At 50.1% G+C, this 20929-nt stretch overlaps 1 protein-coding gene across 2 annotated transcripts in view; it reads left to right on the top strand.

Moving 5' to 3' along the window:
* The first annotated feature begins 1229 nt into the window (after positions 1-1229).
* The window catches only part of LOC144947354 (chemokine-like protein TAFA-2), a 128140-nt gene continuing 108440 nt past the window's right edge, over positions 1230-20929 (top strand). For both annotated transcript variants that reach the window (XM_078876630.1, XM_078876628.1), the window contains exon 1: positions 1230-1369. The gene's annotated coding sequence lies outside the window, so the exon portion shown is untranslated. The remainder of the gene's footprint in view (positions 1370-20929) is intronic.

Below are 20929 nucleotides of genomic sequence, written 5' to 3'. Positions count from 1 at the left end.
GAGAGAGTGTGCGAGAGAGAGAGAGAGCGGGGCAAGCTGGAGAGAGAGCGAGCGAGAGAGAGAGAGAGAGACAGAGAGCGAGAGAGAGACAGAGAGCCCGCTCGACTCTGTTGAGACTGCGAGACGGACGAGCACTGCTGCGTGGAAAGCGTTAACGCTGCCCGACCGCTCAGCACCACGGACAGCGCCCGGTCGCTCAGGATGTTGCTGTACCGTTCTTAGGCTGCTGCTGCTGCTGTGTATGGTAACACAGCATCCTCATCCTGCTGCCGCTGCTGCTGCTCCTCGTCCCGTTCGCCTTCAGCGTCGTTTGGAAGCTGCTTCTTAGGCAAGAGAAGAGTTTTTGCATCACTTGCGATAGCATTGTAGGCGAGTGAAACTATATTTTGTTATTTTGTTGTGGTGTGTGTGTGGTGTGTGGTTTTTTTTCTTCTATCCCCTCCTTCAAATTGGATTTTGTCGGTTGGCTATTTGTGCTGCGTATTTGGGGAGAGCCGTGGCTCCGAGAGGTTGTGCCGAAGCGGACTGCCTCCTGCTGACCGTAACCGCCGCCGCTTTCTGCACCCGGCTAAAATCCGGCGTCGCTCAATGCAACTGCAGATCCCTAAGCCTAATTAGTACGACCGCAGCAGGAGTAGTAGGAGTAATACTACGTATTATTATTATTATTGGTAGTATGTTGGTAAAACATTCCTAGCACTTCCAAGTGAACAGACTCTTCTTCGGTGCAAATGGCTAACGCCGTCGATTAATTCGAAGAAATATTTCGCTGACTAAGATACTTTGCTTGCTAAGACGAAAGCATCGTCCAGTGATTCTGAGCGGAGTTGGATATGATTATAATTATTATCACTATCCGAGTATTTTTTAAAGAATTGAATTAACTATTTTGCTCGCCCTATGATCGTTCATTCGTGCAGGCATCGCGGGTCGCTCCGATCGCATCTATTCGCTTTTGGATCCGCTGTACCGCTTCTTCATTCACCACACAAGGAGGACTCTAACACCGCCAAGTCTCTTTCTTTGACGCGCACACGTGTCCATTGAAGGCACGGTTGGCGACGTACGGTGCGAAAGAAGTTCAACATACATACAAAGGACGCCTTTCGCTCAATCACACAATTGCTCCTGTTCCTACCACCACGACTACAACTACGAGACTCAACACCGGGCGTGAGTGAGTGAGCGCGGAGGAGATAAAAAAAGAGAGCCGAAGAGAGGGGGGGGGGGCGGGTGTTGTTGGGGGGGGGGGGGTGTTCGATTTGCACCGCGGTTGCATCCCTCCCCTACGTCTGCGCTACGTGGATGGGAGCCGCACCACTGCGTTTGAAGCCCATGGCAGAAGCGCTGTGCACCTTCTCGTAAGAAAGTGAGTACCGTGCTGTCCAGCGCACCGCCCATCCGCGTCGCACCCATCGGCACGGTGGCGCCACTGACTCGCGGTCGCCTGTAAGTGCGAACGGACGGGATGAAGAAGGAACGAGGGGTGGGAGAACGGCAGCTATCGGGACAAATCTGTGCTCGTTCGCATGCTTTGCCGTGAACGCCTCTGGGTGTCAGTGTGAGCTGTAGCCCGCTGAAAGGTGGAGGAGACATGCATGTGTAAGGCGATTACGGGCCGTGTCATCCAATGTTGATGATAGCTGCTGTGTGTGTGTGTACGTACCATCTATTTATGGAGAGCGGTGGCGCAGTGGTTAGCGCACTTCACTGTTCATTCTAAAATAAACTATTCGCGTTAAGTTTGATTGCGGGTCGTGGCACGCAATAAGCGGGCTAGTGGTATCGTGCATTTGTCGTTGGCATCCCCCTCTCCGACCCCTCGCTCGACTCAGCCTTTAAATGCGTTCACGGCGCGATGCGAAAACATCGGCACTGGGGAGACAAAGGCGGCCGCGCATCGCGGTGTCCTCACGCGCACAGCGCGCGCCGTTGTCCGCCTTACCCAATAGGCGCTCGCTAGGAGCCTTCTCCACGCGCGTATGCCGGGGGCTACACGGGGGACCTTTGGCTGCATCCTCGCAGCGCTGGACACAAGCGCGACATTGAATGCGTTCGCGATCGTTCGGAATTCATCGACGTGTGCGTAAGTGCGTATTTACGAGCGGTCGTAATGCGCTAATGAACATATGTAATGCGTTAAATGGCTCGGATGAGCGCTACGCCCTATTAATATTTCCGTGCCCTCGTCCTCGGACACCGCTGTGCGCTCTTGCCGGCCCGAGGGCCAAACTGCCGCGGGGAAATGTCGGCGTCGTTGCGACGTTGTGACGACGGCGCGCGCGCGTGCGTCCGTGTGCACGCGCGCGTGTTTGCTAAGTAATGCTTCCCGAGCCTAGAGACTCATCCTCGGGAGGGTGCCGCACGTTTTACCGATGGCTCTTTGAAAAGTGCTTCTTGGCACGCACGCATCATCATCATCGTCGTCGTTATCAGCCATGGTCAATCCACTGCTGGATTGAAGACCTCCCCCACCCGCCCCCCCTTCCCCCGAGCTCCCGACAACGCTCAAGCTCCTGCGATGTAATAATCCACCCAGCACCCGCACACGAACGATTTCGTCGCTCCATCTCTCCAGTGGACGTCGTCTCGGACGCGTTTCGTGCCGTTGTGCGTTTCCTGGACTCAAAGATGCGTTGATGCCTGCCGATGGTGCATCGATCAGGAAAGCCACGCATCTGCCGCGTGTTCTCTAAACGCGGACGTGTTGTCAGTGGGTGAATGCGAGCGTGCGCGTGTGTGTAATGCGTGCAATGTGTGCATGCAACTCGGGAGCGGTGGCGCAGTAGTTAGCGCGCTGCGCTACGAAACCGGAGCCACCCGAGTTCGATCCCCGCTCGCGATCAGTGGCGAATATTTGAACCGTTCCTGAGCCTCCCCTAGGTCGACTCGGACCTTAGATGAGTACCTGGTGCGATGTGTAAACATCGGCACTGGGAAGACAAAGGCGGTTGGGGCGTGGTGTTGACCACCCACCCCTTCGTGTACCGTGATGGCTGTCATAGGTGCTCGCTCACAGCACTTGCCCCAACAGTCTGTTTAAGGCTATCGGGGGGTTCTTTGCCTTTGTAGGTATGTAAATATGCGTCTGTGAGTATGCATGTATGAAAAGCGCTAAACAACTTTTTTGGATAATGTGGCTTAATGAATCGTGCTTAGATTTATGAATATATTTACATGAAGCCCTGCCTATTATTAGAGTCGTTCTTGTTAGTGCAATAGTCGTTAATGTATGTAATGTATGTAATGGGGTTTCTCAAGTAGCCTTACATGAGCTCAGCGTGCCGATGTTTTTTTTGTAATTGCACTCTCTTACCACTTAGCCAGCCGTCTTATATGCAAGTGACATATTACTAGCATCCTGTTTATGCCTGCCTTAAGGCAGGCTCGATCTCAGTTCAGGATAACTACGCGTATATTGAACACACTGAGATCCAATTCACGCACATTTCTTCGTATCTTACACGTGTGCATCTGTGTGCGTGTGCGTGGGGGAGGGGAGTGGGGAGCAATGGCTACGAACTCTGCATCGCGGGTTCGATTCCCGCTCACGGTAAACACCAGAGACGATTGGACCAGTTCAGACGATTGTCTGAACTGGTCCTGGGCCTCTCCTAGGTCGACTCAGCCGCAAACGAGTACCTGGTGCGGTGTGTAATCATCGCTACTAGGGAGACAAAGGCGGACGGGCGTGGTGATAGACATCCTCCTCCCTTCCCTACTCGTGCTCCTTGCCGGCCTCCTTCATAGGTGCTCGCGCATCGCACCTGTCCTGCTAAGAGGCGACACGGGAGAGATCATTCTCTTCTCTCTTCTTAACAGGGAGTCGTGTAAAGATGCATCCTTTACCAAAATTGCCACGACCCAGACAGGGAGGGAGAGAGGAGCTGCTCCACGTCGGTGTGCTTTGTCTTAATCGCACCGGACTGGCCCTGACTCTCATCTGCTTTGAGTCCTGCAGTCCGTTTAATGCGTAATAAAAACGCGGCCTTGAGACCCCGAGCGAGAGCTCTCTCATCATCCCCACCCACCCACCCACACCCTCCTCCTACTCCACCCACCCACCCACACCCTCCTCCTACTCCTCCTCTCTCCCCAACTGTCGCGGCTGGAATATCCATCCAAGGGGCTTAGTTGTGTAAGAGCGTGGTTTGGGATTATCTGGTCAAACAACAGCGGGTCACATCGGGCAATGCACATTTGTATTCTTACGTACAATCTGCCATCGTATGCCCTTTATATATATATGATATTTGAGAACCAGTAATTATGTTCACGTTTTTTTTTATACATAATTCAACGTGAAGTTAATTTAGATTTTTTTTTCATCAATTTGTTGTTGTTGTTGTTTAATTTGAATATTTGGCGTGATGTCACAGCTGTGATTCACTGAGGCAGTCTCATCAAAGGGGATTAGTGTGGCTTTGAGGGGACATTCATATGTTGGCTCTGCAACGCAGAGAGGATGCATGCACTCGAGAGCAACTGGGAGGTCAGACAGACGAGAAGTGACATTCAAATCGTCGTCATTGTCACCATCCCGTAAAGCAGATATCAATAATCACAACTCCATTCTGTCTCTCTGCCACGTAAATTATTATTATTATTCCCACGAGGAAATGCGAGCCTTTGGGATAATGAATGAATCAATGCGATGGATGAATCAATGAACGAATGTCAATTGAATGAATATATATTTGAAATATACTTGTTTAATGGTAACACAAACGAGTCACACCCCCCCCCCCCCAGCGGTCGAGACACTGACAATCGAGACACCGACACTCGAGACACCACTGACAAACCAGAGCTATCTCGCGGAAAAGACTCCAATCCACAAGCGCTGTAGAAACAGCCCCCCCCCTCCCTCCCCCGGTTAAACGACTTGGCTGCTCGTCTCAGCTATCCAAACGGACAGATCGACGCGTTCGAGACGAATACCTTTAATTTTGTTTTAAATATCGCGCCGTGCAACTTATCGGTAATTTAAGAGTGCAACCCCCCCCCCCCACAACAGACTTGCGCCGAGAAATTGACGCGTCTGAAATCTGACCGCGGGTTGCCCACAGATAAGGCGGGCGGACTGCGAGGAACGGGCGATGCGGTTTTTATGTTTGAGCGGTCCGTGTCATTGCGAGCACCACCACCACACACACAGACAGAGAGAAAGAGATAAGACCTCAGTTTACGTAACAGTGGCGAAGCCCGACGGCCGCTGCATTGGCAATGAGGAGTCTCTCTCTTCGATGTCGTATCTCTCTCCACTCACTCACCCACTCACCCACCCACCCCCTAAACTCCGCGCTGAGAGGGTTGGCAAAGCTGCGCGTGGAGTGGATGCGACGCGCGGATGGATACGCGGCCCCTTTAAAAAAAATGCTAAGCGCAAAAAATCAGTATTCCAGCGCAGCTTTGCGACGTAGAGAGGAGAAACCTCTACGATTGCGCACCCACCCACACACGCACGCACACACCACCCTGCCTCCCGCGGAACATGGGATGTTCCAAATTGAATGTTTCAATGTCTCACAGCTGCGCGGTGTTAACGCATGCCATGGGCTGGTAGAAGTTGAACGGGTGTATTCGGGTAAATTTTTTTTGGTTTTCGTGTTCAAGATATGCTAAACTATTAACTAGTTAAAATTTTACAAGCTAAGGTGCAATTAGCTATATAAAGCTTTTTTTCAAGAAGCGACCTGCCCACAGATGATATCACAACGCAGTTGCTCGTTATCACGTGGACATTTATAGCAGCCAAACACTCAAAACGCGCCTGGATTCTGAACGTGGATGGGGAAAAACCCGGGACGACCCGGTGCAAAATCCACACGACCACGGGGAGAGAGAGAGGAAGGAGGAAGACACGCAAACTCATAATACACAGCAGACGTCAGGGGTCGCGATCGATTCCAATCCCTCCTGTATACCAGGCGAGGTGGTTAACATCTCGTTTCTTAACACCCCCCTCCTTGTCCCCCCCCCCCTCCGTCCGCTCCCCCGTCATAGGTGCTCTACAGCGTTTTATCTTTATTCCTGAAATGGAGTGTTTCTTGTTGCAATCTTCTGCGGACAAATAGAGCGACTGTCCACAGATATCCTCCGGAAATGTTTCTTCCAGCCGACGAAAGGTCTGTCGGAATGGAACGGGCACTGTTCTTCAGTTTCAGTTTCATTTATTTTGTATCGCCATGTGAGCCATTCGGCTCTTGAATCGGGTGCAACCGCAACAAACAAAAAAATGAACAAGAAAACATATTAAAGTGACTATGCGCAAACAGAAAAATCCAGGAAAAAACGGCAAAGTCTTCCCCGAGCTGTTGCATGGACGACGGGGAGTTTGGGTCTCCCACCCTCGGCCAGATACGCAACAGTCCCGCACCTCCGATGAGCAGCGTTGGTCTACGTACGGCGCGAAAGAAGTTCAACATACATTGCGTGCGTCCAGCAATGGGTCACGCGTCTCACCATCGTCATCATCGTCGCGTCGTCGTCGATCCACTGCTGGATGAAGTTCTCCCCTAGCTCGTCGCCACCCATCGCGATCTTGCAATATGGAAATCCGCCTAGCACCTTGACGCGAGCTCGTGTGATCTGGACGCGTCGCGAGAAGAATGGACGATGATGATGACGATGATGATGATGATGACGATGATGATGATGATGACGATGATGATGATGACGATGATGATGATAATGACGATGACGACGATGACGATGATGATGACGATGATGATGATGACGATGATGACGATGATGATGATGACGATGATGATGACGATGATGACGATGATGATGACGATGATGACGATGATGATGATGACGATGATGATGACAATGATGATGACGATGATGATGACGATGATGATGATGATGACGATGATGATGACGATGATGACGATGATGATGAAGATGATAATGATGACGATGATGATGACGATGATGACAATGATGACGATGATGACGACGATGATGATAACGATGATGATGATGATTGCCCGGCGCGTCCCATTCCTCGGCCACCACTTTGCCATCGTCCTCAAGCTGTCGGCCACAATCGCCTTCTCGCCAGGACACGTGCCCTCCCCTAGCCCCCACTGACTCGCTTCTATTAACCATTTGGATCGCGTGCTCAACTTGTTCCGTGTCTATATATATATCATATTATATCTATATCCTGTCCCGTGTATATATTTTTTTACATAATGTCACGCGTTCGTCTTGCTCTCTTGTCGATAATCACAGAGCGTGCATCTCGCCGTGCTTCTGTGCACACTCATCAAGTTTTCCTTCCGGTTTCTGTCCTTCATTGCCCGTACCTATGTACGTACGTATGTTGAACTTCTTTCGCACCGTACGTAGCCGACCGTGCCAATCGGAGGTGCGTATATCTGGACGGGTCGTGCCATTTGCTTGGCTGTTGCTCCCAGCAGCGGGAAGATCTCACAGGTGTCACGACGCCTGCTAACGGAGCGCGAGTGGGCGTTCTCCCTCGCGGCGTCCCACGTTGGCCCGCATTGCCGCCGAGGTTTGCGAGCGCGTGGTGAAATGTACGCGGCCAACCCCCGCTCATCGGAGATGCGGGGAGGAGAGACGTGGGAGGAGACGGCTCAAGGCGAGAATGTCCGCAGCCGGCCCTGCGATCCCTCGCTCTCACGCCACGGCTGGTGGAAGCGCCTTCACTCGGAGCGAGCGCTCTGGAGGCCCCTTCTCCCCCCACGAGGGTTCAGCATTAAGTCAGCCCAGTCAGACAACGCCGGTCACACGAATTCGGGGAAGAGGCAGGAGCAGCCCACACTTCACCCCGCCGTTGTTTCAACTGAACCCGGCTGGGCCCTCCCGTTGCGGTGATCATCCATTGCAGCAGGGCACGTGGACGCACAGCTGGACGAACGGACAGAGATCGCTGCACATATATTGGAGCACTCGCTGGGATTAGCAGGAGGCGAGAGCTGCTTTACGTGACGGCGGCGTGCTCGGTTTTGTTCTCCCCGCGCCTACGATGAGCGCGGTTGGCTTCGTACGGTGCGAAAGAAGTTCAACACACGTGCGCACCTACATACAGCCAGGAAATGTCATGTCATTCAATGCAACCGTGGAGCTGAGAAGCGCTGACGGTGACAGCGATTATCGCAATCACATTAAAATAACCCGCTTCCTTAACTTCCCGTTTCTTTTCCCGATGTAAGAAGACGTTTTCTGCTTTAACAATGCCATCTGCTCGAGACTCGCGAGGATGATTTTAACTCAGTGAATCGTCAAGCGAAAATCTGCTCGACAGATTTTTTTCCGGGCTTTTTTTAATGGCATCGTTGGCATCGTGGCCGACACAATGAACCTCAGAGCGAGTTGACGCTCGGAGGCCGCCGCCGCCGCCGTCGCTGCTGCTCAGCGTTTGTGCCTCTCTCTTCCCTCCCCAAGGACTCAAGCATAACAGCTCAGAAGCGTCGCTTCGCTATACCAGACGCTCTCCCCCACCCCCCCCACTCCCCCCTTCCGGGGATAACAAGACAATCTGGTGAATTATATCATCCTATTATTATGAAAAAAAATTGAAAAAGGTTTGCTGGCTGGCTGGCTGACTGACCGGTTGGTTGGGACGGCGTCACGTCCAAGGGACTTGCGCGTTGCTAGTATATCGATACAACAACAATATTAATGATACACATGGACAGCCTGCTGTCAAGCCATTGCTGAATGAAGGGCTGCCCCAGGCGCGTGTCGGTTATGGGGGCGGGGGGGAGGGGTGGCCATACTTCGCTGCGCCGGTCAGTGCGTGTGGGTGAAAGGGTCAGCCCCGTGGACTGTGGTTGGTATATACACACTCACTCACGCATACTATGTTGGCGTTGCTGTAACGTTTAAGAGCAATGCTATCGTTAAGTTCGGTTGTTTTTTGTTATAAATTATAGGTCAGTGCGGGTTAGCGAATGGGGAGCCAGGGACCGGTTCGGTACTAATGATCACTCGCCGCTGACCTTTGCCTTGGTGTGAGGATCTCACTCAGGTGGCCGGGTCGCAGTGCAGGTGTCTGTGCACTGCGCCGCAGCTCAGCGACTCACGCAATTCACACTAAACCCACCCACCCCACCCAACCCCGCCACCCCCCCACCCACCCCAACACGCCACCCACCCCTCACCCCCACCCAGCCCCCCCACCCACCGACCCCACCCACCCACGACACCCACCCCCCACGACACCCACTCCCCACCAACCCCCCCACCCCACCCCACTCCACCCCCACCGCACCCCACCCCATTCCACCCACCCACCCCCCCAATCCACCCACACAATCCCGCCACCCCCCACCCACCCCAACACCCCACCCACCCCTCACCCGCACCCCACACCCCCACCCCACTCCACCCCCCCACCCCACCCACCGACCCCACCCCACCCACCCCACCCACCCCTCCATCCACCACCCCACCCAACCCACCACACGCACCCGACCCACCCCCCCACCCACCCCACCCACCGACCACCCCCCCCACCACCCCACCCACCAACCCACCCCTCCACCCCCCACCCCACCCCACACGCTCCAAACGATTACAAACCACGCCGTTGGCAGACGGGAGTGACATCTGTGACATCTGTTCACATGCATTTGGTCGAGCACACAGCGGTTCTTAACCTTTACCGCAGCCTCTTGCACCCCTTTGGTTCTCAATGGTAAACAAAAACAAAGCGTGTATAATGCTCATAGACACGTAGGTTTCATTAAACTAAGTGGTCATGTTTACGTGCCCGTGGTTAATTTGTATGTCGATGATTTACCTTTTGAAAAAATCCGGCATGTCTCGCACCCACAGAGAGTGGGGTGCGGTGGTGTAGTGCTTAGCGCGCTGCGCTACGAACCTGGCGACCCCGGTTCAATTCCTGCTCACGGCCAACACCGGTGACGATTATCTGAACCGGTACTGGGCCTCCCCTAGATCGACTCAGCCTCAAATGAGTACCTGGTGCGATGTGTAAACATCGCCACTGGGGAGACAAAGGCGGCCGGGCGTGGTGTTGGCCACCCACCCCCTCGTGTGCAGTGCCGGCCTTCATAGGTGCTCGCTAACAGCACTTGCCCCTACAGTCTGTTAAGGCTATACAGGGGATCTTTGTCTTGTGGTTAATTTGTGTCGATGATTTACCTTTTTAAAAAATCCGGCATGTCTCGCACCCCCCAGAGGGTGCGTGCCCCCCAGGTTAAGAACCACTGCTCGAGTATTTCGTTTAATTTTGATTTAAAGCTTTCGTGACTGCAGGGATTCATCTTCTTGGTTCTTTCGGTAAAGTCACGTAGAAGGGAAGTAATAAAATAATAAAAATAAAACATAAAATAATTCTCACGACGTTTCGGCCACAACGTCCTCAGGACGGCTGCTTGCGTTGTGGCCGAAACGTCGTGAGAATTATTTTATTATGTTTATTATTGTATTACTTCCCTTCTACGTGACTTTACCGAAAGAACCAAGAAGGTATCTCGTTTAAGTTAAGTTAGGGCAGTAAGGACCGGTTCAGATTTCGCTGGCCACTGACGTACGCCTTGCCTTTGGACATCCGCGAAAAAGATCTTTAAAGCTCATCGGATTCCTCCCGTGCAAATAAACACTCTGATTCCGCTTCATCACTGCCCAGTCAACTCTGCCCCACAGGCACGGTTTGGCTACGGCGGGTGCAGCGTACGTACTTCGTATGTATGTATACTGAAAGAATCCAGTATAGATATGTAGTGAGCGACTACCGAGACACGCCGAGTAGAAGGCTTCTTATTTATTAAGAGCACACTGGGCGATACACTTCGTAACGCAGCTACATACAAAGGCGATCCTAATACTCACAGCCCCATCGCCGGCATACAACTACGCAGCTGTACGACTCGCGTGGCGACAGCGGCAGATCAACCGCATGGTCGGGGAACGAAGAGATGACTACGGGCAGCGACGCAGCCAAAACCCAGAACTCAAAAACAGCACCGAACCTCTGGTCCGCGTCTCCTTATATCTGCCCCGGTGCGGCCAAGCTCCGACCTCTGGCCACGCCCCCTTTCCAGAACCTTCGAGCCGGTTCCCAGAGCTTCTCGACTGACTCCGCCTTTCACCTTTACCCCAGATACGCCCCCCCTCCCTTATAATAAGGCATTACGTAATGTACCCATAGCTGCAATTACCACTCCAAGCCGCCAGGTGTCACCCTGGCATTACACATACAACAAAAACAACGCAGCTCCTTACGAACATGAACACTGGGATGGGGGCATGTCACCCACTGGTGGTTTTGAGTCAAGGATGGAAATTTCACATTACAATGGCGGTGGATAATATTTCTATAAGACAATCATTGCTGACTCTCCCAACATCACCCCAAACCCCCCGTTAGCCTTACCATCATCAGAGTGATGCCGATGTTGATGACCATGGATTATTGCTGCTTATGATGATGACATTAAAGGTGATGGGTCTGAGTTGCCCCTGCGCTGAGAGATTCTAGCTCACCATCTTTGCAGTTGGGAGCCTGAATCTTGATTCATCACATTTATCAAATACATTCTCCAGCCGCAACCATCTATTAACGCTGCCTTGTAACAGAAGAAAAAATAATAATATATATAGCAGACTGACCATTACTGGCCATAGCCCTCTGCAGTGCAGAAGCAGAGATAAAACAGATGTATTGATTATACCTCCAACTGCATAGCTGTCCAACTATAAAGTCACTGCCCTCTCTCCCTCCTCTAAAGAAGGCTTATTGCCCATAACGTCAGCCTATTTTATCGTTACAACGCGGTGCTGTGGAGTGATGGCGCGGTGGTCAGAGCACTGCGCCTTGAACCCGGTGACCTGAGTTTGAGACCCGTCCACTGCTAACAATCCGGTGACGAGACCGAGGCGCCCCGCTTGACCAAACCGCGGTGACGGGCGTGGTGAAGTATGGTCACAATAATCCCTGCGACCGACACCGTGCGGGGGGGGGCCTTCGTCCGGCTGTAACTGATCCGTCAATGCGTACCCGTGAACTTACGAAACGTGTACGACACGTGTACGTCACGTGTCCATTCGTGGAGCATGCTGGTAATTGTATACGGCACGTGTTCAAGGTCGGGCCCAAGGGCCCCACCACCCAACCAAACACCATCTCACTTCGTACTTGCGCACAAGTCAGTGCAGTGACGTCGCCACAGTGCTAGAACGACACTCCAGACCATCACTTTGAATAATAATAATTATTATTATTTTCCCCCTCTCTTAAATAAGTTTTTAAACCCTGTGCCGGACAACTCGGGACACACAACCGAGGCATGATACAAAATAAAAGCGTCATTAGACCTCCTTTGCCAGTACCAAAATATGATAATATGGGTTTTCCCCTTTTTTCTGGCAACAAAACTGAAACCTTTTTACGAGGATTCATGTCTGCATTAACCACAATACTTGTCAGAATGCAAACAAAAATACACTATGATAAAAATATGCATTGTCCTTGAAACTGATTGGTCCACACCAAGGGACGGCTTTCTTTTGAGTCTCGACCCAATTGGTGCTCGACCAGAAGACGCCAAAATAAATGCGTTTTTTTTGTGTGGTTTAGTTCTCCTTAGAATAATATACACACCATATTTTAGGCTGCTAAAGGGACGATAATAAACATGACTTGATTGTAAATACAGTAACGTTTTTGTACTGAATGAAACAAAGTGATTGCAGTGTCTGCTCGAGTGTGCCCTTCCCACACAATATCCAGTCAGGTGGCTCAACGGTCGCAATCGCAACGTTTAAATCTGCACCTGACAAGAAAACCCATCATGAGAAACAGCAAAAAAAAAAGCGCAGGCCGGAATACACAAAAAAAATCCATGAGTTTCAAACGAAACGTGGCAAAAGGCACTCATCAACAGCGCATTACGCAAAATATCATCAGCATTTCATCATGGTGATCTTAGACCACAATTCACTTTTTCAGGAAATGCAACATTTTTGTTTTTGCAAATGCCCTTGCTGTTCACGCATTGTGTCTTATTTGAAATATCAGAAGGACGCGAGTTCAAATCTTGGTTAGGGATTAACTCAGCCCAATATTCCTCGGGGGTCGGGGGTCGTTAAAATAAGTACCATTTTGTGCGGGGAGTCAACGGTGACTTGGCACCGTCATAGGAATGTTGACTTTCTACCACTGGCGCGGAGCTGTTAACAGGCGATCAGAATGAACGCTTCGATGCTCATTTGAGCAGGAAATTACTTTGCCTTTTGTTGTTGTTGTAACCCCTCAAAATTGCGTTAGAGCAGAAGCCGGATATAAGCACGTTCCCTATGAAGATGGCCACGCGTGTGCTTATATCCACAGCGAGATCGCATCAGAGTTTCCCCTTTGCCTTCTCCCTTCAGCGCAATGCAAGTTAATTATTCGTGTGTTTTGTTGTTGTTGTTGTGATTCTGCGTTGGCTACGTGGTGCAACAAGCACAATGAACCCAACGCTTCAAGAACACGTTCGCCAATAACGCTGCCGCGTGGCCTTACGTGGAAACAATTAAAGATAGCACGCGACCTATCGGGCAGTGAGCCCTTCTTCATTATCGCGCGAGTAGAGATTAAAACACCGTTGTTGTTGTTGTTAAAATGCAATTCTCATCAAGCCCCGTTGTGTAAACAAGTGCAGCCTTCCAACTCGTGTCATTCACTAGGTGTCACGTGGCCTCCCTCGTTGAGGGCTTGGAAAATGGTCCTCGCCGCCTGAAATGTGATCCGTTTTGTATTGTTCCTTTTAAGGCCACCGGGCGCCTTTTGACAAATGCGTTGGGTTTCGTGTGATACAAGGACGTGTTGCTTTGTACGAGATCTGTGCTTATGCAAGGTGTGCTTATTTTCAGTTCATATGACTGTGTAAATGCTATGAAATAAAATCAAAGCGATTCCAGGCTGGGATAACGTGCGTTTCGTTACGACCGCGATATTTGACATTTCGTTCCGTTGTCTCTCTCCGAGAGCGACAGGGTCGTTTTAAATGAACGGCAAACATGAAACATCGTTGTAAGTAGTGTAAATCATCCCATAACCAAATATCCTCACCATCGATTGTCAGGTTTAATGTAGCACACGGGGGCTGAAAAGTTAAATGAACAATTAATGCATCAAATTTCGATTTAAAGCTTTCGTGACTGCAGGGATACATATTCTTGGTACTTTCGGTGAAGTCACGTAGAAGGGAAATAATAAAATAATAAAAATTAAACATAATAAAATAAAATTCTCACGATGTTTCGGCCACAACGCAAGCAGCCGTCCTCAGGTGAAGAAACTGAGCTGTCTTTTCGACAGCTCAGTTTCTTCACCTCGTCGTGAAAATGTTATTTTATTATGTAAAATTAGCATAAATTTATTATCTTATTATTTCCCTTCTACGTGACTTTACCGAAAGAAACAAAAATATAAATTAATGAATCATTATTTCATTCGCGCCTTGCCATGCGGTGAATTTTTTTTTTAAATGCAACTAAATCGTTTTTGATCTCGCCCTGTGCGCGCGAAAAATGTTATAAGGATCCTAACGGGAAATGCCACGACCTTTCAGCTACCGGGCTACGATGGCGCATTTTCGAACCGCAGCGCCTTGTGATGTCTTTTTTTTGCCAAGGTGGCTAGGAGATGTTAACTACCTCGCCTGGTATACAGGAGGTCGTCGGTTCGATCGCGACCCAGTCGCCAGCTGCTGTATATTTGGAGTTTGCGTGTCTCTCTCTCTCCCCCGTAGTCGCGTGGATTTTTCTCCGGGTCCTCCGGTTTGTTTTTTTCCCCCTCCACATTTAGAATCGGCATCACGCGTTTAGGGTATTTGGCCGCTGCTCTGCATCTCCACACGATGAGCAACTTCGTTGAGCCATCATTTGCGGTCGCCAGGTGGCTTCTGAATGAGAAGCTAAACAGCTCAGTGGGCTTTACCTGGTTGAAATAAAAAAATATATAGGTTTGTTTTCGTTTATTTACTTTTTGTAATTAGCTTCCCTTTACTTTGCACTCCTATCGTGTTATTTTTGTATTGTCTGTAGCTGTGACTGTCTGACCCCGTGCCCCTACTGGGCATCTGTGAAAAGAGCTTCATAGCTCATCGCATTTCTCCGGGATAAATGCAGATTCTGATCACACACACACACAAAGGGGGGGGGGGGGGGACTGTAAGACATGATATGCCTGTGACACAAAGAAGAACGAGGACGAAAGCAGTACAGAAAGTAGGTTACTGCTCTCTACCCGCCCTCGGTTTGAGTGTATCCATCCCCTCATCTCCAGTCGTCTGAGTTCTCCAGGCAATTATTTTATTTTTTACCAGGCAAAAGCCCATTGAGCTATATGGCCCTTTTTCGGAAGCGACCTGGCCACAAATAATAGCTCAACGAAGTGGCTCATCACGTGGACATTTATAGCAGCCAAATACTCTAAACCCATGGTGATTGAACGGTATTTTTTTTTACAGTTATTACACCCGCAGTATTAACCAGGGGTGGCCGCTGGATTCGAACCACGAACCTCTGCAACGAGCGGCGATCGCGCCAGCCGCTGAGCCGCTTCACCGCGCTGATTGTAACCCCGGACCCACAGTCATTTGTTTTCCAATGCTGTACGTGAGTTCCAGATATCCTTGCACATATCGAATATCTACCTACACGTATATGTGTAATGGGTTAGGGTTAGCGTTGCTATAGTTAGCACACTACCCTATAAATCCGGCGACCTGAGTTCGATTCCCAGATATGGCCTACAGCTCCTATACCGTACCCTCTCATCTTCACCAACGCGCGCTGACCAGAGTGGTGAAGTATGGTCAAAATAAAGCCTCATGACTGGCACGACATGGAGAGTTCATTTATCCGTTGGTAGATTGACAATTGGCTGCAGGTTTCACTCGTAGCGGACTGCCTGCAATGTTGCTGTGAGTGCTTACTTTTTGTCCTGAAAACTTTTAAAGCAATCGCGACAGCTTCATTGCATTGCTAATAAACAAGCGGCACACACTCGCCAACACGATTTAAATGATTGAAAAGACAAAAAATAATAATACAGAAGTCACCCCGCAGCTATTCGTTTCAAACACAAGGCCGTGGGGCTGAAAAGTTAATGAATTTAATTGATTAAATGGACACGTCCATATTTCATTAATGTTTCTTTTCTTTTGCGAAAACGGCGAGCAATCCAATATATTCGTATTACTCCGGTAACGAATCCTATACAGCGGTGGAGAAAAATCAGATTCAATATGATTCTGATGGGGAGAGCGGGGATGGAGGAGAGTTGTAATACCCAAGTGGGCTTTATAATACTTTTTTTCATTTATTTACTATCTATTTTCTTTCGTCTTCTGAATAACAAGGAACGCGCTGTTGCCAAGTGAGCCATTGGTGCACATACAAACTGTGTTTCTGAAACATAAGTCATAGGTTGGTAGCGCTCGCTGATTAAAAACTTTTGTGGGAGACATTGGAATTATAATGGTAGGAACCTCCTGGTTACACCAGCCCACAGGGGATTATTGTGTCCGTCGTGCAGGGAGGGGCTGGGTGGGGAGGGAGGGGCTGGGTGGGGAGGGGAGGGGCTGGGTGGAGAGGGTGGGGCTGGGTGGGGAGGGGCTGGGTGGGGAGGGAGGGTGGGGAGGGGTTCTGGGTGGAGAGGGTGGGGAGGGGCTGGGTGGCGAGAGTGGGGCTGGGTGGGGAGGGGCTGGGTGGGGAGGGGAGGGTGGGGAGGGGCTCGGTGGGGAGGGTGGGGTGGGGCTGGGTGGGGAGGGTGGGGCTGGGTGGGGGGTGGGAGGGGTGGGGCTGGGAGGGGAGGGGCTGGTCACCCCGTGGTGCCCTTATAAAACTCAACGTTTAACCTACTCACGCCGGCTTGTGCCTGCCCTCACAATCCGGCATATTTGCGGAATACACCACGCCGCCGTTGACCGAGCAATCCAACGTTCCTACCAGCTCCCTCCGCAGCAATGTGTTTTTGTCGCGCGTATGGCTCTGTACAGCAGTACAGCCACTCGTAAGTCCACGTGAAGCCCCGTCAGCCAATGTACACCCTCGGGGGAGCAAGCTGAATGGGAGGGGGGAGGTCGAGATGTTATCTCCCTCGCCTGGTATTCAGTAGGTCGAGGGTTCGATCCCGATCATGACGATGCCTATATATTTGGAGTTTGCATGTCTCTCTCTCTCTCCTCGTGGTCGCGTTGATTTTTTTTCCCTCCGGGTCCTCCGGTTTTTCCCTCCACGTTTAGAAACGTGCGCTCGGAGTATTTGCGATGATAAGCCACTTCGTTGGGCTATCATTTGTGGCCAAGTCACTTCTGGAAAAAACAGCTATTTGGCTCAGGTGGGCCTTCCCTGGTAACATTCAAATAATGTTTGCGTTTGTTCAAATGTCCCTTGGACTCGGCAGTATTTTATCGTGAAAAAAAAGTAGGAGGGGGGAGGGTTGGGGGAGTGGGTGATGCTACGGTAGTTCGAGGGGGGGGGGGTCATTGGACGGACGTGACAGCTCCAGGTTAGCAGCACGGCGACTCCCGCGCGCTCGTTGAGATGCAGCCCTTCGACGCGAGCCACTGCCACGACCATTGAAAGCTCGACCTCCATACGACGCGCGTTTTTCAAATGCGTAATGAATACACCGGTTGTAATTACTGTTGCCCATTTTGGACACGTTCGGAAATAGCCGACGAGCAACAGCTGCTTCTCAGCACCGCCGCCTGAACACTGGTAGAGTTGAATCTAAAAACAACAACAACAACAAAGTACAACACGTCCAGCAGTAAAATCTCCCACGTGCTTGGGCATAATTCATCGTGGGGTCTGGCATGGAAGGAAGTCGCCCTTGACAGCATAAAGCCACACAGCAAACCCCCATTTAGTCTGCATTTGACCAATCAATGGCCTGCATGCTTGGGCAATGCGTGCCCTGCTGTGACCCCTCGACAGCCAGGCGGTTGTGCAAGCCGGCGGAGCCACGGTGGCTAGGAGATGTTGAGTACCTCGCCTGGGATGCAGGAGGTCGTGGGTTCGATCTCGACCCTGGTGTATGCTGTATATTTGGAGTTTGCGTGTCTCTCTCTCTCTCGCCATGTGGAGATGCTAATTACCTCGCCTGGTATTCAGGAGGTCGTGGGTTCGATCCCCACCCTGACGCCTGCTGCTGTATATTTGGAGTTTGCGTGTCTCTCTCTCCGTGGTCGCGTGGATTTTTCTCCGGGTCCTCTCGGTTTTTTCCCCTCCACATTTAGAATGAACGTGCGTTTAGAGTATTTGGCTGCTATACATTTCCACGTGATTAGACAACTTTCTTGAGCGTTAAATTTGGTTCTGCTCCAAATAATGACTGAATTCCGAATCTGGTATTTAAAATCATCGGTTTGACTGTCACGCGACTCTGTGGTAATCGCTATGTACATTTGTAAGGAGCATTTCATCAGTAGATCCCAATGTATGTACGTATGTTGAACTTCTTTTGCACTGTACATAGCCAATAGTGCTCATCGGACATGCAGGGGAAAGACAACAAACTAAACACAAAAAGACGTTCTCAAGAAATCAGTTTTCAATTTAGATGTGAGGGTGCATAGTCCCAGTGGTCTCCTAATAGCTCCGGGATGGAATCGGAAGTTAAACTCAAATAAAATAACTTCATCGGGTACCGAGGCTCCCACAAGGCCATGCGGGATGCGTGTGTCACAGTTTGGCACCAGCTATCGTAGAGTGCGGTGGTCGTGTCGCTACAGTTCTCTGTGGTGAGTAACAATGCCGTTAAAAACAACGGCGCGATGCCTCACTAAATCAAATTAGCGCTGAAGCGATTGCGTGTTCCGAGCTTCAGCAGTGAACCCTGCAACTTGTAGATGTCTCGGACGGGAAAGGGTTAAGAGAAGCAAAGGCAACTTGCACGTGTAAGGCTCCCAGTGCCGATGTCACACCTAGAATTCATCTGCCCGACAGACTTCAACATCGCTGCCGTGCGCTCACTGTGATGGTGGTGTAATAATATGGGCAGTCCCCGAGTTACAAACGGTTCGTAAGTCGGAACGTAATAGTGCACCGTGTCTAAATGCACATACGGTCAGCGTTATCAAATGTGTTTACGGTTCAACAATTGAAGCGTTATATTCTTGGTTCTTTCGGTAAAGTCACGTAGAAGGGAAATGATAAAATAATAAAAATATAAAACAACAAAAATTCTCACGACGTTTCGACTGCAACACAAGCAATCATCATCAGGTGTGAAATCCACGGCAAGAAAATTTGAAAAATGTGGCGGTTTTTCCTAACGTCAGCACCACGAAAAGCGATTTGAAGTTTTCGTGACTGCAAGGATCCATACTCTTTGGTTCTTTCGGTAAAGTCACGTAGGTGAAAACAAAAAATAAAAGATAAGACTTAAAAATAAGAATAATTTTCTTTTTTAAATAACTACATTTAATCACGACGTTTCGATTGCAACACAAGCAATCATCATCAGGTGTGAAAATCACAGCTTTAACTAAAGTGGGAGAAAATCCAGGGCTAAAGAGTTTATTTAAGTGTGGAAGTCAGGGATTGGGACATGAGACTGTGCGGGGGGAAGGGGGGGAAGTGGGCGGGGCTAGAAGCGAGAGGTTGAGGGAGCGAAGGGCGAGGCACAATGAGTGCTTTGGCAAAGTGCCGGTTCCGGAACGCACGCAGCGAGTTCCCTGATGCGGTGGAGTGGGGAGTACGGTAATTGTTCGCGCGGGTCCTATAACGAGCCGAGCAAGACTTCGTTTGCTCGCTTAAATTGCGTCGAGGGCTCGCATCGTTTGCCAACAGCCCAACGGGTGATTCGTACTTTGCACAGATTTATACGTTACAATTTGCAACAGTAATGGTGATAATTGCAAATTGTGTTTGTTTTGTTCAGATAAAAACCCGCAGTGAGAAGGAGGTGCACAGCGGAACGTTTTGTACAATTGGCGATTGCATTCATCTTTTAAATAAGAAAAAAAACAACGTTGTTTATTTGAGCAGTAGGACCCCTAATGAGACGTATCCGTCTACCTTACGTGAAGAGGAACCGGGGGAAACGTCGTCACGGAGAAAGCGCGTTGCATTCTCATCTCGGGTTAGAGCCATTTTACAAAATCTTCTCTTCGGCTTGTAGAACGCCGACAACATTATTCTTATTATCTCCGCATCAAGAGCGACGCCGCCTTGGGGTCTTCCAAAAAAAAAAAACACTTTTACACCGCTCGGCACGTTGATTTTTAATTCCTGCCAGAAACTACCACGGCAGCTTGTAGGATTGAAGCATCGTGCAGAAATGTCTCAACAAAAATATACATTTTTAAAAGCTACGCATCCATTTGTGTACGTGCCAACCCCCCCCCCCAATCAGCATTTAATGAAGCAGTGCATTGTGGTTCTCGTGTATTCGGGCCACCATCGCAAAAAAATGAAACATCTGAACAAATGCTGTGACCGAGGTACAGCGACGATGAAGCTTCTTCGGGAAATGCCGATAGGTTTGGTCAGTTGTTGTTGTTGTTGTTGGGAAAATGCACAAAGTGCAGAGTGCACTTAAAACATTTCCGAGTATCTATTTTAAACGCACGCTCTTTCAGCACTTATTCCTTTGCGAAGGGGCGTTTTTGTGTTCCCTTTTCCTCGTGTAGAGGTTCGACTGAGCATCCAAATTGTTTAACCACAGGCCTCCAACAGTAACAGCATTGATTCCTCCCCGAGCAATCCGGCCACTGCAATGTTTACCCCCGCTCGTCACCAGTGGAGCAGCATCGCTGCAATTGTACAACTAAGCTACAAGCTCAACGATTTCATTTGTTTTACCAGGTGAAGCCCACAGAGCTGTATATAGCTATTCTTTTTCAGAAGCGACCCACAAATGATAGCTCAACGAAGTGGCTTATCACGTGGACATTCATAGCAGCAGCAGCCAAATATTCTGAACGCG

This window comes from Lampetra fluviatilis, chromosome 44 (genome assembly GCF_964198595.1).
Source record: "Lampetra fluviatilis chromosome 44, kcLamFluv1.1, whole genome shotgun sequence".
NCBI lineage: Eukaryota > Metazoa > Chordata > Hyperoartia > Petromyzontiformes > Petromyzontidae > Lampetra > Lampetra fluviatilis.
This window is presented reverse-complemented; position numbering and strand designations above follow the sequence as displayed.